Genomic DNA, 20,564 nt, shown 5'->3' on the forward strand with positions numbered 1-20,564 from the left:
GTGAGCTGCCTAGCTTCCTTGATTCTTGGTGTTCATACTACAAAGATGTGGGTTATGCAATCTCCCAGCAGTCCTTGGGACCTGAGTTGCCCACAATGGTTATCTGCAAATTTACACCGCAGCATTGGCTTCCTTCCCTTCCCTGTGTCTCCTTCCACCTCCACACCAGTGCTTCCTGGAATTCTCTCCAGAGAAATTACCTGCTATCAAATCCCTGCTTAAGGATCTGAATTTGTGGAAATGAAGACTAAGACAGATGACGCTCAGAACTTTGAGTAACAGATGATTTATATAAAGGAGATTTATACAATGACCAGTAGAGGTGGGTTTTAATAATTATATTCGGTGTCTGGCTCCTGAGAAAGATGAGCAGGAAACAGTCAGGAGCCACCTATACCTAGAATTTTCCAGGAAAAAGAGAATGTCAAGAGCTCACCTGCAGTGTATCTGGTGATGTGACTCTGCTAGGAAAGAAGGTATGTAATTGGTTTGTTTGTTAACTTCATATATTTTTATTAGCATTTAATTGCAATTTTCAGACGGTATTTACTATCTAGTTTGTAGTTATTTGGCTATTATTTGAAGTGGTTGTAGTCTTCACATGCTGTATTAATCAACTTTTCATTATTATTACAACATATCTGATAAAAACAACTTAACAGGAAAGGTTTATGTTGACTCATAGATTCACAGATTTCAGTCCATAGTCACCTGTCTCCATTGCTATGGGATTGTGGTAAGGCAGAACATCATGGCAGTAAAGGTGTGGCCAAAAAAAGCTGTTCATTTCATTGTGGTCAGAAAGCAGAGCAGGGGAAAGAAGAAGGGGCTGGGGACAAGATATAATCTTCCAAGACATACTCATAGTTACCTACTCCCTCCTAGTTGGCCCCACCTGCTACTGTTTCTACTACTACTGAATAGTCCATTTAATTATGAACCCATCAGTGGATTAATCCAATGATGCTATGCATATCAGCTACTATACCATGTGTTTAGGAAAGGCAGATTCTCCTAATTAGACAAAGAAAAATCACCAAAATCCTATATATACATCACCAGAAGATGCTTTGCTTAAGATTTTCCTTTAATCCCTTCAGAACAGTTCTCAAAGGTGGAGCCCCTAAACATCTGCATTAGCAGTACCTGGGAACTAGTCAGGCATGCAGTGTTAGTCCTCAACACAGACTTCCTATATTTGAAATGGTGTAGGGACTAGCAATTTGTTCTGCAGTTGACCAGAATACATGCTCAAATTGGAGAAACACTCTCTAAAGTTACAGCAGTACTGGAGGACCGCTCTTGAAAGTATAATTTTCTAACTGTTGTTTAGACTTGGAAGCATGGGGCAGTTGAATGTCTGAGATAATTGGTCATCTCTGTGTACATCTGATTTCAATATTTCACTAACCAGGCTTTCACTTCTCTGGCATCAGTGATCTGGACATTTTCTGAGGATTTACGAAGAAAGGTATTTCAGTTAGCCTTTATTTCATTGTGACCAAAATACCCAACAAGAACCCCTTAGAGGAGGAAAAGATAATTTGTGGCTCACGGTGTCAGAGGTCCAGTTCATAGACAGCTGATTTCATTACTCTGGGCCCAAGGCAGAACATCATGGAGAAAGAGCCCAACCAGGAAAGCTGCTTAGTTCATGGCTGAATTGGGACGTAGAGTGGGGATGCGGGGCAGGGGCTGCAGGGAAAATGTACCCTTCCAGGGTCTGCCCCCAGTGACCCACCTCTCCAATCATGCCCCATCTGCCTAGAGTAACCATCCAGTTATTCCATTCAAACTAGGATGGAGTGATCAGGTTACGGTGCTCAGAATCCAATCATTTCACCTCTGAATATTCCTGTGTTAACAGGAGCTCTGAGGAACACCTCATATCCAAACTGTAACTGAAAGGAATGGAAGGAAGGAGGAAAAAAAGAGGAGGGGAAAAAGGAGAAAGGGGAGGAGAGTGGGGAAGGGAAAGAAAAAAGGAAAAAAAATCTGCTAACAATTTAAAATGGTACAGCTGCTGTGAAAAAGTTTGACAGTTCCTTAAAAATTAAACATGGAACTACCTTAGGATTGAACAATTCTACCCCTAGGGATATACCTTAAAGAATCCTAAATGGGTATTCCAACAAAAACTTGCACAGAAATGTTTATAACAGTTGTATCCACAGTAGTCAAAAGGCAGAAACAATCCAAATGTTCATCATTAGATGAATGGATAAGGCAAATGTGATATATGCTTTGAGTAGAAATTATTTAACTATGAGAAGGAAAGGAATATCGATACATGCTACAACAGGGATGAACCTCAAAAACATGCTAAGTGAAGGAAGTCAGACACAAAAGACCTCACAGTGTAGCATTTCATTTGTTTGAAATATGCAGGATAGGCAAATTAATAGGGATAAAGAAAACTGATTCGTAATTTCCAGGAGTAGGTTTAGGGACAAATAGAAGTGATGGCTGCATAGGTATTAGGTTTTCATTTGGGTGACAAAAACTTTCCTGAAAGTAGTAATGACAGTTGTACAATATTGTGGATGACCCCCTGAACTTTGTAGATGTCTGGGTGGTATCTACCATTTTTCAATAAACTTCATCTTTCACTTTACTGGTAAAATTATCAAATAGACTCTCAAAATTATCAAATAGACTATCAAATAGACTCCCAACAGTCTTGCACTCATTTATCTCTTAGATTTAAAGTATTTTTCAAAACAGTCTTTGCTTATTATATATTTTCTTTCTCTTTCAAAAATGAATCAATTATCATAGGATAGTTTTCAATATGATTTTGAACCAAATCAAGTGAATTATCTCAACTACCTTTTTAAAAATATCTATTTAGCTTTTTGAAAATGTTAATATTATAGTGTTACTGTGATGAATAATTTTATGTCTATTTAACTGGGTTAAAGGATATCTTGGTAAATCATTATTCATGATTTTTCTGCAAAGATGTTTTTGGAAGGGATTAGCATATGGATCAGTAGAGTACATAAAGATCACCCTCACCAATGTGGGTAGGCATCATCCAGTCTGATCCTTTGAGGGCCTGAAAGATCAACAAGTAGAACAATTTACTTGAGTACTTTCTCTCTTTGGGCTGGGACATTCATTTTATCCTGCCATTTGACACTGCAGCTCCTGTTTTTTGAGGCCTTTGGCCTTGGACTGGAACTATACCACCAACTTTCCTGGGTCTCCGGTTTGCCCACAACTGATTGTGGGACTTTACTTCTTCTATAATCTCATGAGTCAACTGCCTCATTATAAGTCTCTTTCTACGTATCTATATATACATCTTATTGGATCTGTTTCTTTAGAGAGCTCAGATATAATTAGTAATAAATGATAATGTAGGACAGTCAAGGAATATAGAAGACAATCAAGAAGATAGTACAAATTGCTCAAGAAAAATTTACCAAAGATGTTAACATTTCAGTAAATGGCCTTCAGACATATGTACCTTCAGATATATGTACAAAATATGTGAGAAATATTTAAAACTATCCAACAACTTGCATTTTCACTCAACTATGCATATAGTGAATATCCTTTCATCTTGGTAAATACACGTTAATCATGTACCCTGACAGCTTCAAAATACACATTTGTATGAATATGACAAATACTATTTGTGGTGAACATTTAGGCTTGTATTTTTTTTCTTTTTTTTTCTAGAAACATCATTCTAAAGAACAACATTAAATATATACATAGAGATTTCCTTATGTTGCCTGTTATTTCTTTGCATGCATTCCTTAAAACTACTAGTAAAAAGTCTCACAGTTCCTATATTCTGATTTATCCTGATATATAATGCTAAAAACTGGCAAAATCCTCCCATCACCAGACTTCAATCTCCATACCCTTGATAACAATCTTTGAGGTTTGATAAGTAGCCATATTCATTTTAATTTGCAGCTTGTAATCCCTTCTCAACTTGGGTTTTTAAAATTTCTTTTGTAAATCTCATTATTAAGTCCTTTGTCCACCATTTCTTCTTTTTTTTATTAATTTGTAAGAGCTCTTTGTATATTAAGAAATCTCACCATTTTCATATTCATTGCAAATATCTCAAAATGGCATTTGTATTTAAATAGATTTCTCATTTTCTTTTTCTCTTTTTCTTAAAATATTTTACCATAAAAGTTTCAAATTGATATAAAAATACAGATAATTATGTAACAAATCTCCTTATAGGTGTGTTATAGTTTATATTTCCAAAAGTTCATGTGTAAGACAATGCAAGAAAGTTTACAGGTGAAATGATTGGGTTATAAGAGGTTTAATCTAATCAGTGAATTAATCCCCTGATTGGGATTAATTGAGTGGTAACTGAAGGCAGGTAGGTTATGGCTGGAGGAGGTAGGTCATTGGGGGCATGCCATTGAGGCATATATTTTGTATCTGGCAAGGGGAGTCAGTCTCTCTCTCTCTCTCTCTCTCTCCCTCCCTCCATCTCCATTTCTAGCTCTACTCTATCTCACTCTCTCCTTCCTGGTGCAATGCTCCTAGCTGCTTTTCTCTACCGTAATCTTCCACCATGATGTACCACTTCATCTCAGGCCATCTAAAGACTGAGACCACTAAAACTGTGAGTTCAAAAGTAAATTTTTCCTCCTCCAATTGTTCTTATCAGGTCTTTTGGTTTCAGAGACAAAAAAAAAAAAGCTGACTAAAACACATTATCTCCCATCTTCAACAATTACAAAGATATTACCAAACTCTTTCCAACTCTCAAATGCTCTTCTATCTATGATTGTAAGCAAAGCTCATTTCACCCACAAATCCCTTGGTATGCATCTCTATTAATGAGGAAATTTTGAAACATAACCACATACCATTTTCCCCATATATCCACCTTTGATATTAAGAAAAAAGTCATCTACACAAGTAAAAGTCTTTTGGATGATATATGTCCAGTTCAATATTCCTCACCTCTACCCATTGTCCTTCCCCTGGACAATTCATCCATTTTACTCTTCATAGATTTCTCAACACATTTCTATAATGTTTATCAGATTCTCTTTTCCCACAAAGGTTTGTTTTTTTGTTTGCGTTTTTTCCCCCTTCGTTAATGTGTTCTCCACAAATTTTTCACATACTCTTTCTTGCACATTAGATGATGTTAGGCTTTTGAACCTGAAGTCAGTTGTAATTTTTATTTTCACTGCCTCTCCTTAGTAGCGGCTCAACATTTCCAATTTAAATGACAGTGCAAGCTCTTCCTGCTAATTTTCCATGTTGTAGGCATTTACATAGGCATTTGGGGAAGTTATGGGTTTTCCCCAAAGCATTTCCCACTTACCACAACAGCCCAACTCAATGCAGAGTGTAGGATTTCCCCCAGATCAATACAGTGACTTTAGTCCCATATTAACTCATCTTCATTAAATCTCCCTCTGCCTGTGCAGTAGGCAGCCTTTCCCAGAATGCTGGTCTTCACCAGGTGTCTCTCCTTTTACTCAGGAGGACTTTCCCAGGAAAATCATACCATCGGCAAGACATGTGAAACTTCTCCAGAATGATGCTGCACTAGTCAGTTGGATCTCTGTCTCTAGAATGCCTGTGCTTCAGGTTAGGAGAATTTACGACTTGTTCAGGAAAAATCACACAATCCTCAAGTCAAAATCTCCAGGATTGGCCCAAGGGTTTCAGTCACTATAGGTTAGTAAGTGACAGACTTAGTGGTCATGGCCGTGTGTGTTTGAGAGTATAATGAGTTCTGACTGCCCTCAGAGTTTGAGGCCCTGGTATAGTATTACACTGAAAGATAGAGAGGTATGATATGCTTAGAGATAATAGGGCAAGTACTAGCAAAGCTTTACCCCCAAAGCTGTTTTCAGTTCCATGCTAGGCTTATGGAAATATATTGCAAGGGCAAAACAGAGTCTTGGAATATAGTAAAGCTTTACCCCAAAAGCTGTTTCCAGTTCCATGCCAGGCTTATGGAAATATATTGCGAGGGCAAAACAGAGTCTTGGAATATCAGTTGGGAGGATTCATAGTGAACATCTTGTCTACCACTATCATCCTGTAGATGGAGAAACCAAAGCTTGGAAGCTGAATGGTTTGCTCAAGGCTGGAGAGAGAGTCATGACCAAACTTAGGTCTTTCATCTACCAAACTAAGCCTAAACATCTCTGGCTGGTGGCACTCTTCAGCTACCACATCTTCTAGCCAAGTGCAAAAGGCCAGTGTTGCCTCTCCAAGGCATTGCATGTTATTGCAGAGGCCAAAGTCAACTCAGTGTGGTGGACTTCCATTATTACATTAATTACAAGGAATTTCAAATATAACTTGCTCAATCTGAGTTCATATCAAAATTGCAATTCTGATATACCCCATGGTGGACATTGGGAAGATGGAACTAGACATGGCCCTGTTGAATGAGCTAACAAAAGACTATAGTGAGCATAGGGCTAAGATGAAAAATAAACTTTAAAATAGAATAGACCCTCTACCTTGGTGTCCTCAAGAGTCCCCATACAGAGCTCTGTCCCATTCCACCTTTGACCTGCCTCCATTCTGAAAGTAGTTGGTCTTTTGTCTGTGAAAAGACAACAGATTGGGTCTTTAAGTGAAGAAATAAATAGTAAGTAATTCTCTAGGATTTCTGCAGCTATGTCTCATATTTGACAATCTTACCCTTCCTGACTTGACAGTCTGCTTTCACTAATCCATATGCATATAAGGTGTATATTACCCCCATGTCTACGAGATTCTCACTTAGCCAACGACATCTGTCTTTGAACTGTCATGAAATGCTAGAATGATTCTTTTTCTTTTGTGGTGTCAATTCCTCTTTCTGTCATTATTAACCTTGTTAAATACCCTCTTCCCTCCCCTTCTGAAAGGCATGAACTGAGTGCTAAGTTTCAAACATACCCCCTTAACACATCCAGATGGGGGGGAAAAAAGCACATCTAGCTATCTACTTAATCAAACATCTACTTTTACTCCATCAACGGGGAGGAGGCCCTTTTGTACATTTAACAAATTCAAGCAATTTAGCAACTGGGTTAAAGTCTATGTAAAGTACTTCAACAACATGGGAAATGAAGACACTGGTCTTCTGTCTGAGAATTGGTTAATGGAAGACATGAAGTCTCAAAACGCGCACAACAGTGGGTTCTTACAGCACTGCCTAATGCACTGCTGGGAAAACCTTGAGAAGTTTCCCATCGCGGGGGGAGGTGGGTTGACAGTTTTTGCCTTTGCTGTCAGTTCCACTGTGGGAGGCTCCTAAATTTATTATACCTAGGAAATGATTCTAGTGCAAACCTATCCCAAAAGAAGCAAAGCAGCAAAGCATGCAGTATACCCTTTGATAGGTATTGTTGGTACCTACTATGAGTGGGCAGAGGCCAAGGGCAATGACCATGGAGCTCTTCTCTATTCACCTTGATCAAGTAAAGCACAGAAAAAAAGGGGGGAGGGGAGGAAGGTCCCATTTGCCTTTCTACATCAATCAGCTTAACTAAAAAAAAAAAAAATCACAAAAAGAAAAAAATAAGGTTCATAGAAAAAAATGGAATTGTCATAGTGGAATGGCAGCATTTTCCACTGGCCTGAGTATCTCTATACAATGCCATATCGGCCTAATAAGCAAAATGCTCAATACTGCCTGTGAGAATGTCTCTTGTCAAACATTAGTTGGGGTCATCAAGAAGCAGTTGTATTTCCTTATGCAAAAGAAATCTCTTCACTTGGGGATGTTCCTTTCCCTCAGTTTCCTCATCCACAAAATAACAATAATAACATGGTCCAACTTCCCGGGGAGGAGAAGATTGATGAGTGCTTTTTGCTGATCAGCTCAAAAGCCTTGCAAATATAAATCATATAGTGCTATACATGCTGCTACACTGCTACCCTAGGCGCCGGGAGCTTTCACTAAAATCAACGGGAGCTCCAGGAATGGAGAAGAAATATGTACTGGGAGAGATGGTCCAGAGCAATTCGATGGTGATTATTGAAGTACACTGTTGTAGTGGAGGGGCAATGGCTAAGTGTATGATTATCGACCGCTGCATTTGGACTTGCTGTGAGAACTCTGCTACATCAGGTAGTCCGGCTCAAAGGACATCAATCATTTGGCACAACACTCTATGTCTTTCAGGCTTAATGGCCTTGGAATCCAGAGGGCCAAAAGCTGCCCTCTGATGTGAACACAGGGCTCTTCAAAGGCTGGAGTGGTACAAGAAAGTTGAAATTGGCTTTTGGTTGGCCAATAATAAATAGTATTATAACAACATAATTAAAATGGCATAGAGGTTCTGACTGACCATTAGATGATCAATTTATGTACATCAGCACTCTACAGATGAAACTATGGAGTCAAATAACTTCTTTCTTTCCTGAATTAGTAGTCACTTGGTTTGTCATCTTTTGATGGACATGCAATGTTTCCCCAACTGTAGTCAACAATCTTATGAACATACACATGTCCCTTTTATCAATTTGTACCAAAAAAATGGGATCTTCAGTCTGCATAAACTGGTTTCAAAAGTAGCCTTTTCTATCATCTATAAACCAAGACAGCACTGTTCCTTCTTCCAAAACATGGGGTCATTCAATACAACTTATTGGAGACAACTTGTCTTGTAGAAAAATATTTATGAGATATAATCATAGAAAATAAAGGGATATTATAATGAGAAGTCAATCCTTCAGTTTAATTGCAAAACACTGTGTAAGCTAAAGAAAATTGTGAATTTGAGCTCTGAAGTGGAAATAAAGTTGCCACTTTCTGAGATACATATCACAGAAAATGAGTTCTTTTTCTTCATTAGAAAAACATATCTGCAAGTAATAAGACTATTACAAGCAAATATTAAAAGAATACATTGCCATTGGGCTGTTTGTAGCTATAGACTATATGATATCTGTAAATAATCTCTAAATCACTGATATAGAGAAAACTCTACTCTTGATCTGTATTCTTTCCTAGAGAGATAGAGGTATCAGCTCACATAGGGTACTTGCCTCATAGAACCAGAACAAAATTAGGAAAAGTTCATTATATTAAAATGCTGTGTTTGGAAATTACTCTTTGCTTCCTCTTTGGAAAATCAACATGAACAATAGATAGGGACTGTGTAAATTAAATCACCAAATTTTCTGTGAACCCAAGAAGGAAAGAATTTCAGAACATTCTATGCAGAAGACTTTACTGCTAAGAGAGAACTCAATAAGTCAAAAAGAAATACTGTGATGCACATAACCGTGGAGCCCAGACAGGGCAGAAAGGTCAGAAGAGAAAGAAGCTCCTTCCAGTTACAAGACCAGGGAAACACAGCTCCTATACACATTTGGAAACCTATGTGCCAATTCCTTGCCCTGTTATTTAAATAAAACTGTTTTCCTGAGTTATAAAAGTCAGATAAACCCTTTAAAGTAGTGCCATTATATAGAAATATCTGTTAAATGTTCTGGTCATGAATTAAGGAACTAAGGAAACAAAACAGACAAAAAGCCAAAGCTCTGCTTTTCATGGAGAACAAACAAAATGAATTCTAATTAGAGAGCACACCAGAAAATGCTAAATGGAAATGCTGTGGAAAACAGGGAAAAGAGAAAGAAAGGTAAGGCTCAAGTTGGGTAAGCGTTGCTACATTGTTTCATAGAGCAGGCAGTGACAGTTTCAATGTCACTATGACAACTGAGCAAAGACTTGAAGCAGGTAAGTGGACAGGCAGGCAGATATCCAGCGCAGAACATTCTAGAAGATAAAACAGTAAGGGCAAAGGCAGCAAGCTTGTCTGCAGTGTTCAAAGAATGCAGACCAGAGCAAAATATAGGGTAAGCAAGGGGAAGAGTAGCTGGACAGGAGTGGTCAGGAGAGAAGAAGAAGGGAGAGGGAAAGTCAGAGATCCTCCTGGGACTTGGGATTTGCTTTGGGAGCAGTGGTCTTCCATTCAGCAAAGAACCACCACAATCAGATTCAGTTTTTTATCAGGTTTCTTTGATGTGTGTGTGGAGCACGAGCAGAAATAGAGAGCTCACTTAGGCGGTCACTGCCACTACAGATGAGAGGCAACTTGTGTCTGCAAAGGGATGAGAGGAGGTTGGGATAAACATCTCTGTTAGGGAAAGAATCAATAGGAACTCCTGATGGATTGGTTGCTTTTTGTTGGTGTTATGGGTTTGGGGGGGGGGCGGTTATTGTTGTGGTTTATTTGTTTTTTTGTTTTCCTGCAGATTGAACCTCATACATGCTAGGCAAGTGATGTACCATTGAGCTACATCCTAGCCCCCTCCTGGTTTACTGCATGGCAAGAGAAAGAGAGGTATCAGGAATAATCCCAAGGTTTTGGCCTCAGCAACTGCTAGTTGCCATTCACTGAAATGAAGAAGGCTGTGGTGTAGTAGATTCGAAGGGGAAGATCAGGGATCAAATTAGGACATGGCAAATATAAGATTCCCATTAGCCCTCAAGGAAAGGTTCCAGGGAGGCAGTAGAATACACAGTCTGGGTTTCAGAAGGGGATCTGGACTGCAGATGTAAATATTTAGGGTCATCAGTGTACAGATAACACCAATATCTCATTCTGGAGAGTCTTCAAAGTACTGACCATAGACAGAGGCATGAAGCATGTCCAGGACCTCATCTAGGGAGTTTTAGGAAGTGTTTTGAGAAGGAGACTAAGAAGGAGTAGCCAATGACTGGCACAGGAGAAATAGCAGACAAGTGTATTGTCCTCCATATCTAACTCACCAGCATTGGGCTGAAGGAAATATTTGTGGAAGATTTTTTTTTTTTTTAAAAAGAGAGAGAGAGAACATTTTTTTAATATTTATTTTTTAGTTTTCGGTGAACACAACATCTTTTTATTTTTATGTGGTGCTGAGGATCAAACCCAGTGCCTCTCGCATGCCAGGCAAGCACGCTACCTCTTGAGCCACATCCCCAGCCCAAAGATTTTTAAAATAAACTTTCAAATGTAGCATGTGCTACTATAAATGCTCACTTGCTACTCTTGGGACCAGCCAAACTTTGCTCCACCCACAAAAGATTATTCTTCCAGCTCTTATCATAAAAAGAAAGGATCAACTTGCAATTGGGTTCAGGTTAGCCCCATCTGAGGATCTGGGAACACATCTCAGAAACTCTACCACTCTTTGGTAGATGGCACCTTCTAATAATCTTCAAAAACATCTCCAAGCAGGGAAAAGGAGAGGAGAGATAAGTAATGTCAATAAAGAGGTATTACCATTGAGGATTCATATCCATGTTCTTATTTCAATTCTTAAAAAAACCTCATGAAGTAGGATTATTTTCCCTTTTGGAGAGATGAAAATGTGATTCTCACAAAAGTTAAGTAACTCAACCAAATTCAGACAGTGCCCTTATATGGGGGATGGGATAGACACCAAGATTTATAGGTTCCTTTCCACTGAAAAGTCCACAGCTCTGGGTTTCAGGAGATCTGAACTGCAGATGTAAATATTTAGAGTCATCAGTATAAAGACAACATTTATATCTCATTCTGGAGAGGTTTTCAAGATACTGACCATAGAGAGAGGCATGAGGCATATCCAAAATAATTTTCCAAAAATTATTCTATTTTCTTTAAAGACTAGATAACAAATATTCGTAAACACCAAAGAGAGGAAAATACTGCAATAATACAGAAATAACGGGACTAAATTTCTATGTATTTACCTGTTGGAAAGCCTATTTAAAATTCTTAATCTTTCCCCAAAATGTCCATCTGAAATCCTTACCAAGACTGGCACTATCAAGATTGAAAATTTGATCTTAGGGGAAATAAAAAATGTAAGGATAACTGGAGGAAAATGTTTTCCAGCAATTGGTGAGGGCTGTATAGAAGAAATCCATCCTTACAGAGATCCCAGTTCTCCACTGGGAAATGGGACACAGGCAGGACATAGATGGTTGGTAGAGGGAAAACCATCTGGTGAGAGTATGAGGCAGAGATGATGAGAGAATGAGGATGGAGCCATAGGAGGAGCTGGCATGGTTTGAAAGGCTATTTGCAAAGAACAGGCAGAGTCATGGTTAAAAGAACAGACCAAGATTTGTCTCCCAGCCCAACCACTTAGAAACTAAATTCTTCAAAACATCAATCACCTAACCGGTGTTTAGCATGTACTAACCCATTTAGACCTCAAACATTCCTGAGGAATGTTTGCTATTGCTATTGTTGTAACAATGAAAGTTAGTATTCTTATTCCCATTTTACAGAAGAGGAAACTGAAACCTGGGGAAACCTAATAACTGCAACGCAATTGACCTAAAAAATAATCTGACTTTAATTAGTTTGTTCACTTAATTGCCAGGCTCTGGGCTTTCTATCAACCCAAGGTAGGAGTCCCTCTCTGAGATTTAATATCATGTAATCCTAGCTTTGCTCAATTGTCAGATGGGAGATAATACGTGACAATGTCCATAAGACAGCAGGACCAAAGTCAGGGTGGTTAATAAAATATCACTCTTAGTCTGCTCTTTGAGAGGGAACTTTTGAATGACACCTACCTGGATCCTTTAGAAGAAAGCATCTCCTTACACTTCTCTGTGTTCAGTCCTCCCTCCTCTTTCACTGTGCCCATGAAGCCTTCCCCAACTCCAACAGCTATTAAATGCCACCCTGTGTGTTCTAAAAGGATTATCAGTCTCATTTTACACCAAAATAAAGCTATTTAGTTGCCCAATTATTTCAATAGATTTTGAGCCTCTTAAGAGACAAGACTGCATCTTATGCAGTACTGTGACCCTCCTGTCTTAAACACTAAGTAATAAATAAATGCATCATGCTCATTTAATAAATGAATGAAGACATTGCACATTCAGATGTAGTGTTCCAATCTCATTCCTATCCAGTGAAATCAACAGGGGTGACACAAGCTATCTATTTTTATTCTAATCTATCAGGTCAGAGGAATATCTACTTTTCCTTTATTCACCCAAAACATTTTCAAAAACTTTCCATCTGAAAGTATTTTGTGTAACTCTCACTTCTTCAAATCACTGTATCTGATTCAGTTTGGCTTCTACTCTCTTTTGCTCAATGATATTGATAAATTATATTATTTTAGAGAATCTAAGTGCATTTCTCTTACAAATATCAATGGGAACAAAGGGAAAGAACTATTGAGAAGTGGGAAGAATTTGGTTGTCAGCGGTAGTATACCTGGGATGTGAAGGTGATTGAAGCCTTTGATGTGAATGGTCAGCAGCACTAAAAAATTCCTGTGCATTTTAGAAGCTGGAGGCACCAGTGTGCCAGAGAGGGCTTTCTAGCTGTTGCAAACTGAGTGCTCAGAGGCATGTCTCTCCAGGTGCTTCTTTCCTAGACACTGACAGTGAGAGATCCTGCCCTCTTCTCGAAATCCTCCAGCAGTAAAGTGGGACCCAATGCTCTGTGCTGAGGAAGAACCAAACCAAGGTGGGAGCCCAAGAAAAAGGATTAAGGACCTTGCCCCAAGCCAGGAACCATTAGTTCTCAAAAACACAGAAGAAAAAGCTGCAGAACATGAAAATTGGAAAAAGAAACTTTGTTGCAACTGTTCCATCCAAGTCCTGGGTTTTACTTCTCATGTTACTTTTCAGATAGGACTATTTAAATTCTCTCAGATTAAAACTATAGAAGGATAATCAGTTCTTCTTAACTATAAAAAATCTTCTCTTGTTATTTAAAAAAAATATTTATTCATGCTGTTTCCCAACCATTGGAGGAAAAATGAGGATGCATTATAGCACTTTTTAACAGTGTTTTTTAATTGAATGAAAGTATAGTTGTAACGACTACTTACAGATGTTATTTCATTTAATTTCACCTAATTCTAACAAAACTGTTGTGAAATAGGTATGTTCTGCAGCTGAGAAACTGAAGCCTATGGAGGTTTAGTAACTTGCTGAAAACTCAGTAAGAAACAAAGCTATTAACCATATCAGATCTCCTCAATCATTCTTTTACTTTATAAAATTCACTTTCCTTTAATATCTCTTCCAGTCTCTGCCAGAACAAAGGTGCCTAGCTGACTTCCTTACGGTGCTGAGCTCTGAATAAGGAGTCTTTGATTAATTCCATAGGTAGTCTTTATTCTTTTGACAAAACACTCTCAAAAGAAGAACCAGTAATTTAGCTATTATTCCTGAATAAATTAAACTACACTAGAACATTACAAAAATGACAATACATACAACTAATGTATAAACAAAACAAAATGAGTATAGAAATAACATTTTTTAAAAAATCTCACATTTCAGTTTCCCAAAATGTTTTCCCCTCCAACATACTTTAATTGCTGTGTCTTAGGGCTTCAGCATTTGATTTTACTGAACTCTCTGGTCTCCTGGTGTCTCTCCTCAAGACCCAGGTTACAAACACAGTTACTTCAATTCTACTTGCTTGGGGGTGGGTGGGGTAAGGAGTAAAATGTGGGGTCTATCTCTGCAGCACTCTTCCCATCTCAATAGGACATTGGTAGTTAGTGGAGTGAATACGTAAGTATCACTATATACAAAGTCCTCCTTGTTAGGCACATAACAAGATTTTCCATATATGATCTATTTAACTCACAAACAATCCCAGAAGAAAGACTGCCACCAATTTATAAATGGGGAAACAGGTTAGAAAGGTTAAGGATTTCCAACAATATCATACAGCCCAAATTATCTGGGTTGAGAGCCTCACATGCCTTGGTGGGAGACCATGCCTGAATCTATTCCTGGGGACTAATGCACATATTTAAAGAGCAATGCCTGTTCCATATCCAAGAACCAGAGATGTCCCATGACCCCTTCCCTACATCATTGGCCTCCTTTGGGTCTTATACCCTGTAGTTACTGCCACATGGAATCCTGATAAGGACTCTCTATGGTTAATAACATGCATTTCTTCTACAAATACAGAAGATGAAGCTCAGGAGTTTCAAGAACTTACCCAAGGTCACAAAGTGAAGGGGAGGACTAGAAATAGAACTTTCACTAGTCTGGGCTTTATCACCAAGTTAACTTGCTTGGGCTCTGCACAGTTGAATGTCTGCCAGGACAAACTGAGTAGTAGATGTTATTTCAGTGGTCCAGCAAAACTTTCGCCCAGGTGGTGTTGGGGTTCCTGGTGGATAGTGGGGACTTCTCCCAGGGAATGCAGAGACAAAACTGATCTCTGAGGTGTGTGCTGGGGGCCCTACCACACCAGTCTTCTCAGCCAGGCCACACCCCCAGGATATGCTTCAGCTGGGCAGCTGTGATCCCAGTCACTCTCAATTACCCTTAAGTGACATTTTCTGTATTTTCTGGCTGCCCAACTGTTCTACCTGGAAGGACTGTGCCTTCATCTACCCCTGCAAATCCTAACACGAGCCTTCCTGGAGGGACCATGCCCCAGCAAGCACCCTGTGACTGTCTGCAGCCCTTACAGGACAGCTCCATCTTCATCTTGTGCTTTGTTGAGGGCTCCAGCAAGCCTGGAAAGACAAGGGGTGCATCTCTCCCCTCTGAGTTCCCTCCCCTGCCACCGGGCGGGGACCTGGCTTTGTTTGTGGAATTAGTGATTCCTCCTCTTCTGTTAAGGCTGAAAACACACGTTTGGTCCCCGCTCGGGTGGGGCCCAGCTAATCAGAATGAGAGGTTCTTTGAAGGGGTGCGCTGTCAGAGGTGGCATTCCTATTTCCACCCAGGCACCTGGTGTCTTACACGCCACAGAGAGGTCTATGGTACAAAGCGCCGTCGAGCGGGACTGCAGAACTGCCTTTGCTGTTACCTCCGCCCACAGATCCCCTTCCACACTTGCGTGTGCACACAGGCCAAGATGGAAGGCGCCATCCTAACTTCTGCCTTGCGCAGGTGGGAGGGAAGAGAGACGAGAGGTATTCCATTGGTTGTCTTGTCTGGGAAAATGAATTGAACCTTCCCCTCACTCGCGGAAGATCAACTTTTCCCACCCCTTTGGTTGGGCACTAGCATCTTGGGGCCACAGCCGTATCTGGGAGCCAATGGGTTCCAGTTCCAGGGTCTTGGAGCTGGGAGGGCAGCAAACGTTGGTAGACCCTGAGAAAAGTGTTTTACAGCGTCCCGAGCCCCTAAAGTCTCCTCTAGGGCAAATGAGCTGGTATTGAAATCGACCAGTTGGCTTGGCGCACAGGGTTGCCGGCCAAGCAGCGCGCGAACCCCTCCCCTTCTTGGCGGGCCCGCACATGTAGCCCTCGCCGGCCCCCCCTCCACCCCGGATTACGCGCGGGTCCTGCAGTATTGTGGCGGAGCTGGGCTGCCTGGCCCGCGGGCAAAGCGCCGGCCGCGGCATCCCGTGCCGGGCCGCGGCGCGATGCTGCGCTGGAATGAGGAAGCTTGGCTGCAAGGGGAGGGCCCGGGCGCGCTGCGCGCGGGGGTGGCGGCGGCGCGCCGAGCGGGCCCGGCGCGGGCGAACGGGCTGCAGCCGGCGGCGGCGCCAGCAGGTACGGCCCATGCCCGCCGCCACCCAGGCAGATTTGGGGATCTTGGCCCCAGTCCGACGCCGCTACAAAGTTTGTGCGCGCGCCACGACAGGCCCCAGAGTTGCTGTTGGGACGGGCGTCCGGCAAGCTGGGATCCAGCGGTGGGGACTGAGACGGGACGGCGCGCACCTCTCCGCGTCCCGTTCTGTTTTCAGCTCCGCTCATCGGTCCGTATACCGGAGCAGCGCACCCAGAGGCGGCCAAGGCGCGCGCTGGGCCGGGCGGACTGAGAGCAAGTCAAGCTGGACACTGGCAGTGTGCGCCACCCCAAAGTTTTCGGAGCGCAAGGCGGGGGCGCGCGCGCTCGGGCCACCGCCGTTCTGGGCGGCCGCAGGTGGAGACGCGCGGGCGCGACGGGGGCGGCCGCTGCGGAGGGAACGAAGTGCGCTACCCGCGGGCGGCGCTGTGCGCGCGGGGCAGCCGGTCGGCAGGGAGCTCGAAGCCGGGTCGGAGCCGGCGGGGGGCGGGGAGTGTGGCGGAGAAATGGGGAACAATGCGAGTGAGCAACTTCAGGAAGTCATTGTGAAAGAAAGCTGGGAAGAGCTCCGCGGCCAAGTTAGCAGGGCACTCTAACAAGTGCCTGCGCGGCCCGCGCCCAAAGTGGCGACGCGGGGACAGCTCTGGGCCCCTGAGCAGCCAGCGTAGTACAGCCCGGGCGGGACGCGGGACCGCGGCAGGGCGGGTGACCCGGTCGAGACCCACAGGGCAAAGGGAGCCCGGCTCCAAGGTCGCTCTTCACGCGGAGGATCAGTCTTGGCCCCCAAAGTGCGACGCACAAATCCACGTGAGTGTTTTCAATTTCAGTAGGAAAACTTGGGTAACTGGTGAATTTGATTTTTTTTTTTTTTCCCTGAGAGCTGGAAAGGACAGACTAGGCGGTAACATTCGTAATCCCTGGTGTCGGTGTTGCTCACGTCAGCCTCTCCATTCTGAGGACAGTGAGAGCGATGAGTTTTGTCAAAGCCTCTGCCGCTTTAGGCTGTGACTGTAGGTGCAGGATCAGGCCAACACGGGGCACTTCTGAACAGCTCCGCTGTCACCAGGAAGATGTTCTAGCTCCTGCTCATATTTAAATTCATATATACACATATAGTGGGATCACAGAATTCAACCTTTATAAAATCATTTATAAAGTCATTTGTAAAAAAATTAATTGAAAACTTTTCTTATTTTTGAGGTAAAAGCATTTTGCTTCTATTAAGCCTGAGCTTGCTTTCTGCAAAACAGAATTATCCCGGTTTTGAAAACTTGGTACTTTTGCTCCCTGTGGGTCAGAAAACCTTCTCAGGAAAACTCTCAATAATAGTAAAACATCAGATCACTTGAGGTTTATTTGAAATGTATTTTTAAAATCTGTCAAGCATCATTGGTGATTCCTCAGGAATCTCAGAAGCGGATGACTGTTTTTCCTTCTAATTTGGAGGCATACAATATCGCATCCAGTGGCCAAAAAACTAACGATTCCATAAGGTCTGAAGCTGCACAGGCTTCACATGCAGTTTCCCTTCCCTTTGGGGGCTGTAACCCACCCAGAGTGAATTTTAACTCGGGGCTTTTCTCACGTTACCCACGCATGATTTCCCACCCTGCTGCAGAGTGTATTTCATCTTTGAAGTACCTTGTTTAAACTTCCAAAGACAAAATGATGTTAAAGAAATATCTTCTTACTAGTGAAATCAGTTTCTGGTAAGAAAGGAAAATTTATAAAAGTTGAAAATACTTAATATGTATAATATTTTTAACTTTAATGGAAATTCAAATGCTTTTAAGAGTGGTTCATTCGGGTAGGGTTATCAGTTGAGGGGGGAGTGACACCTTCAAGAAAATGCCTGCGCCCTCTTGAATTTCTTTGTTTGAAGGTGTTTGTTCAGTGAGGTTAGTTGGATCATCTTTTATATGGGATTTTAAAAAATAACAGGTTAAGCATCATTTATATTAGAATGTGTCTGAATTGCTTCAGTGACACATTGGATTATTTGGTATACGGCTTAAAATTTAAACAGAGGCAAATATTCATGATAGGAAGATTCACCTGCTTACAGTGGCATCCTGTAACACGCAGACCATGTTACAGTAATAACTATGATTTCACATTTTAAAAACTGTAACATCTCATTTGATAGAATATTTTTAATTTCACATTTTCCCATGAACATACCTTTTTACATGGGGAAAAAAGTGAGCTTCTCAGTCTTGCAACCCACCAGAGCTGGTGACAAATATATTTTGAGTTAAATGGTCCTGTTTTCTTCCCCTTTTGTATCCTGGTGATAGTTGAAGGCTGGAGTTTAGAAACAGTACAGTGCTTGTTTGTTTAATTCATCAGTGCCTTAAATTAGAGGTCTTCATCTGAGAAAACTACATCTTCCTCCCCAAATTCAGGAGCATTTTAGCAATAATAGCCCACCATTGTGGTCTCACAGGAGACCACAGTGGCTACAAATAAAAGTGTATTGTGTTTGACTCTTTTGGGAAGTTTGTGCACAGTCTCCTAAACAAAAGGTAGACTGTAGCCATCCTTAGAGATGATTCCTTTGTTCAAAAGTTAATATCACAGTGAATTTATTGACCAAGAGGTCTAAAGCCCAGCAGAGTTGTAGGCCACTGTATTTTCTTTACTTGGCCCAAGACTTAGAGTGAGAATGGTGTTTCTTTGGTTTGGGGAATATTTTCTCTTGATTTGTATTGGTGAGCATCAGATTTGCTTAATGCAGTAGCATATTATCAGTATAAACGTTAAACCTTTAAAACCTAAGAGAATTACATGTCTTTTATATCAAGATTATGTATACTAATACATACAGTAAATAAATTACATATGTACATGCATACACACACACACACATAGCATGCACACAGTGTGGAGTGAGGCATGCACGCAGTGTGGAAGAGTTTTAAATCATACAGACCTAACATGAGTAATATAGCTACCATTTTTTTTTTTACCTTTTACAAAAACAAAATGAATTTCTCTATTTAGAATGGTGAGTTTCAATGTAAATGATAATAGTATTTTGATTGTTTGCCTAATTTTGTGTTTTCATCTCATGTAACTGCAGTTAGCAGAGGATTCATAAAGAATAGCACTGTTTAATGTTATTTTTCTCCTTCTCTAATCTTTGAAATTACATAGCAATTTCACTATGAAATAAGTACTGGTTCTTGTACTGTATTCTAAGGAAGAGTCTTGTAAGTGGATCCAGCTCGTAGAAAGCAAACGAAGAGCCCTCTGAGGTTCTCTGGAAACCTTGACTTTTGCTGCCTGTTTTTAAGAACTGACAAGCATTTGGGGCACTGTGGCTTCTACTTCTCACCACAGAGTTGCTGAAGCTCCTTTTCTGACTGTGAACACCACTCCCTGTCCAGTGTCCTTATATATTTGTATTTACAGAGAACTCAGAACTATTTCATTTCTTATATGCATGGTATAGTCTTTCCACTCTATGGGAAGAAAGATGAGTTGCAAAAGCAACAAGTGACCATTCTTAAAGCATAGAAGCAAAAATATGAATCCACTTCACGTCTTGAAAGAAGTCAGTTTATTTGGTTCAAAAAAAAGGCACAAGTACATTTTTGATCTGGGTCTTAGAAATGGTGAGTTTCAGAGGATCAACATTAAACTCACTCTTTCTGTTTCACACACACAGACACACAGACACACTCTCTTAAAATTCAGATAAGGTGCTAAGGAGAACTGGGATTTTGTTAGGGTCTTAGGACACCCCAAACCAAACTACATAAATAGCAATAAAACTGTCTTGTACTCTGGTGCTGATTAAATGCTCATACTGGGGTTCTTCATGTCAACTATGGCTTCATTGTATTTTTTTTTCATCTTAATAAGTGCCTTCATACCTCCATCTCCTTGGAATATATGTTCCAGTTTTTAGATTTCTAGTGCCATTGCTTTAATAGCTTTTGACATAGCTCTTAACTGTTCTTAAATATTCTAACAAATATTTTTAAGACATGATGAAACACCAAGGATGTAGTGCTGCACATTACAGATGAAATACAGCAGCCACTAAAAGAAGGTTTGCAAAAGGTTTCAAAGTGGGGGTGGGGGTGCCTACCCCTATTTTGTTGTGTGCTGG

At 40.9% G+C, this 20,564-nt stretch overlaps 1 protein-coding gene across 1 annotated transcript in view; it reads left to right on the top strand.

The window, feature by feature from the left end:
- Window positions 1-17,187: 17,187 nt before the first annotated feature.
- Ikzf1 (IKAROS family zinc finger 1) overlaps window positions 17,188-20,564 on the top strand; it is a 93,471-nt gene continuing 90,094 nt past the window's right edge. The window contains exon 1 of the mRNA XM_077796802.1: window positions 17,188-17,254. The gene's annotated coding sequence lies outside the window, so the exon portion shown is untranslated. The remainder of the gene's footprint in view (window positions 17,255-20,564) is intronic.

This window comes from Urocitellus parryii, chromosome 3, assembly GCF_045843805.1.
Source record: "Urocitellus parryii isolate mUroPar1 chromosome 3, mUroPar1.hap1, whole genome shotgun sequence".
Taxonomy (NCBI): Eukaryota; Metazoa; Chordata; class Mammalia; order Rodentia; family Sciuridae; genus Urocitellus; species Urocitellus parryii.